This window comes from Gallus gallus, chromosome 1 (assembly GCF_016699485.2).
Source record: "Gallus gallus isolate bGalGal1 chromosome 1, bGalGal1.mat.broiler.GRCg7b, whole genome shotgun sequence".
NCBI lineage: Eukaryota > Metazoa > Chordata > Aves > Galliformes > Phasianidae > Gallus > Gallus gallus.
Window position 1 is genome coordinate 41,940,817 of NC_052532.1, and position 4,656 is coordinate 41,945,472.

A 4,656-nucleotide genomic window follows, 5' to 3' on the forward strand; every position below is an offset into this window, starting at 1 on the left:
TAGGTTAGTTTTGAGTCCTCACATGAAACAGATCAAAACTTCCACTTAGCTCATGTTGCTCACCTTCATAATGACAAATATTCCCATAGTAATAAGAATAGATGAAGAAATCCATTAGTGCATAGGCAAGTATATTGATCAAAGACAAGGATGGCAAATAAATACCATTAACAAGACTTCACTTTATAGCATCAGGACAGTATTTATACTTTCTGAATGGCTAACAAGATGACGTTACATGAGTGCTTTTCCTTGCTCATTTTCTAACTACCGTGACACTTCATATTCCAACAGCTGTCAAATGTTTCTTCTCTCAGAAGCTGGGGAGAACAGTGATGATCTCTGCATCCTTTAAGTAATAAAAATAATAGAAGTAGACTTAATCCTGCCTGCCTTATACTTCTGTGAGAATATCCATATGTGAACAAACTGCATGTTTGTCCCACAGTCCTTACAGCAGTGCAAAGTCTTCTGCTGTAATCCAGCAGTTGCGAAGGATTTGACTCTTGTCCCCCAAATTTCTCTGTGAATGAGCAATTTATTGGTATGGAGAGGGATTACAAAGAGGTCTAAATCCCTTTCTTGTTTAAAACACAGGAAAATCCATTCTGACAATAATTAATAAACTACTTGTAGGTGAAGCAAGGTCCTAACTAACACTTTCATGTTTTTGCCCTTTTGAGAAAGAATTCAGTTAAAATGAAAGCTTTGTTAAGCAGTGTCCTAACAAAACAAAACAAAACAGAACAAGCAAACAAAAAATACAAGTATCTGAATCAGTATGACTATATTTACTCGTGTGTATTTAGTCAAATGAATTTGATTTAATCGTAAAAAATGGAAAACAGATGAGAGCTTGAACTGTGAAAAGGACAATATAAAACATGTTCCTTGCTTATTTCTTTCAAAGTGATATTAAGGGAACAATTCAGCTTCTAGAGTACTAAAAATATTTTTCATTAATCTTTATAAACATTAACATATAATGGAATATGGAAAAAAATTCAGCTGTCTCTTGAACACATAAGATAAATAAAATACTGAATCATTTTGGGAGCCTTTTCGAAAAAAAGTGGTTTGGATTAGAGATCTGAATTAGTAAGTACTATTTAATAAATCCTTAAGTAGTATACACAATGAGAAAGGTGGAAAATTCACTCATTGTTTAGGAGTTCAGTGAATATTTGAAGCCAGAAAATTCAGTGTGGGTAACGAGAGCTGAAATTTCCTTTACTCAAAAATCTCCCTACAGTCAAATCCTAATCGAAGTCAAGTCCCTTTCCAGGGACTTGATTTGGGGCCAGAATATGATTCCTAATAAGTACTTAATATATTTACAGTGTTAAATCAAATTGTTCTGGAACAACATCAGTTAGTTTATCTGAGTGGTTTTTTGTTAGGTAGTCCATTCTGCTATTTTTAAAACACTGAACTTTAATAAATCATTGTTTTATATCTAATTGATTACAGTAATAATCACACACTTTTTTTTTTTTTTTTTTTTTTTTTAAGAATCAGAGAGATGAGGATGGACTGGTTAGTTTTTGTTTTTTAGGGAAGTCTGTTCTAAAGGGGACTGTTCTAATTTGAAAACAATTCCACAAATATGCTAAACTGGCAGTCCAGAGGCAGAGTATTAACTCTTATATAAGCTAATTCGTCTAATTCTCCTCAGGAATTTAAGCAAATAATGTAACTGAGATAAACAGAGAATCACTTAAACGTGCACATTTATCTACACTTCCTACTTATGCTGCTAAATGCTTAAAACAACACTAGATCATAAATTTGCCTTTTCATTCTCATTCTTTTGGCAGCGTTTCCTACATGCTGCACTTTTAAGAGTGCAGCTTGGTCTCCTCTCAAATAAATAAGAGCCATGGAAAGAAAAAACTGCAGCTACAAAGTAGTTCTAACCCATTAAATGCAGATGGCCCACAGGGGGTTTAATCATAAGAGAGAGAACACACATCATGCTGAAATATAGAGCTGTTTTCTATCACTTGTTACCATTTGAATGTCTATCCCAGGAAAGTGAATTCAATATATCTTCCTGGCCATCAGTTGCCCTCTGAATACTCCTTCTCTCTCTGATGTAGCTAGATTTCCCTTTAGAACGTATAGAGATGAATGAGCTCTTACCACACGTAGAAGTGAAAGAAAACATTTCTTTCTGCACCAGAACAGATGAGATTCATCATTAAGAGAATGGATTTGACCTTGTCAAGTGGACCAAAGCAATATATAAACAAACTCCTACAGGGGAGGCTACTTTTGGCCAAGTACTATATTAGCAGTGTTTTACTTATGCCTGCTGCTACCTTACAGTAACTTCACAAACATGCTGACTTCCTGAAATATAGGGTGCTGAGAGATATCACAGATGTACCTAGAAACATTGGGATAGCACAGGGTTACTCCCCTCCCTAGAAGCTGTATAGAAATTTATCCATCCACCATGTTATCTTGTTCTTGCTTAAAGTTGCTGATCAGTTGTTCACTACTCAATTGAGTAATTTAAAAGAGTTTATTTATCAGAATATTACTGGGATAACAAATACAAGCTTGGTGTGTTTGTTTTGTTTCCAGGCTTAAAAAAGGAGAGTCAATGGCTTTCTACAAAATTCAAGTGAATCCATACTCTCATTTGTACTTCTTTTTTTTTTTTTTTTTTTTTTTTCCCTTCAGTAGGATTTTTAAATTTCAGATAGAAATTTTAACTCTCCTTCTTCCAAACCTGAGTCACATATTAAGTGGGAACAGCATTTCAATGGGTACAAAAGTACAATGGTCCATATTATGTCCTGCCCAACAGCAATAAGCAAGGCAGAAAAGAAAGGGCATGAAGTGGCTCAAAGACAGCCCTTTTGTGTAGGAAGAGAAGACTGTGCCAATCCCAGGGGGTGGCTGTGTGGTAAAGTGGAGGAAAGTCCCACTCAGTGCATAAGCTACATATCATTGATAAGAAAGATTTAGCTATGACTTCTTAGACATACCTACAATAACTTTAGTAATGTCAGCAGAGCCAGATAATGTAGTAATCTTCCTCAGCCTTCAAAAAGGGAATCATGGAAAATTTATAGAAAGTGATTAACTAACATACTCACTGTCCCCTTAGACCCACTCTTCCTATGGGATTTATCTTCTGCATTAAAAAAAAAAAAGTTACTACTTACCTCAAAGTTTACAGTGATATATATCCATGTACAGTAATAATGCATATTTGTATTTTTATTGAAACAGTATTAAAAGACAAATTGATGACTGAGAGAAATAGCTCTTTGTTCTGATAATTACAAGCTCTAGTAGACTTTATGAAAAGTGCTTCAGGCCATTAAATTTCTCAGATCTTTCAGAAAGTATGGAGACTCCATCATTTATGAGTCTTACGCGGATAGCCAATATTTTGATACATATTTTTGTGAGAGAGAAATCTGTTCTGTCCAAGGCTTAACTACTTCATCTTAGATGCTCTTTAATGTTAAAAAAGCACAAGACAACGGTCTCAACCATGTTTCATTGCCAGGAGATAAAAATACTGACCCTCTTGAGGTCAGAACAATGAAAAGAATTTCCCAAGTCCTTAGGAGCCACTACACTGCATATATTCATAGTTGCATAGCAGATTTATGCCTTACTCATCAATGGGTCAAGTTCTCAAGGTCTTCTGATATTAGGCTGAGAAAAAAATCCCCCGTCTACTGCTTACAGTTATTATTCTCAGTTATTATTCTTTATTAATGTGCTCTCCCTTTCAGCGTGTGCTATGTGTTTCTGAGTCATATACAGAGATGAGAGACCCACTGACATTATTAATTTCCTTAGTATTATAATCACACTTCAAGTCTGATTTCAAAAAGGAAGAATGGAGTAAAGATCTTGGGCCTTGGATCCACTATACTTACAACGAAAATATATGAGATATAAAAATAGGAACAGAACACAGTAAAGAAGTGATTATAACTGTGTAACAGAATTATCTCAAAAACATTTTTTATAAGTATGCATCTGCTTACTCTCTTTAAGATGAATATCAGAGTTCACTGGGAAGTTTATTACCCTGGGAAGAAATGTATTTATTTTTGTAAAGAAGAAAATATGCTTTATTATTTGCCTTAAGTGAAGCAAAACCAAATCTGTCTCTCTCTCCACTTTTACACCATGCAACAAATATTAAAGATGAGTGATATTTAATGAAAATTATTGTCTTGTTTCTCAAAATTTCTCTTAGAGCACTAATTCATCCTGAAATCAACCCTCATGTTCTTAATCTGCCTGAAAATTCATTAGGGCATTTGTAGAGAAGATATGTTCCTCTAATCAGTTTGGTCCTGTCAGTATCTGGCACAATCACATTACTTCAGTTTTACTCATTCTCTTCTGAGCTGTAATCTAAGATGAAAAGTGCTATTTTCTATTTATCCTGTGTTCCTGTATTTAACTGGAGACCTTCAAAAGTGTTCAGAGGCAAGAATTCTAAAAACTGCAATAGCTTGCTACATAAGACATTTTATTTATATCAACTTCTCCACCTCCATTCCTCTTTGGCATCCAAAGTGCATATATAAAATGTTGCTGTTACTTTCCAGTTTGAGATTAAGGTCCTTTGTTTTTATATAAAATAGCTCAGTTAAATCTCCAGTTTGTCAAAGCAAA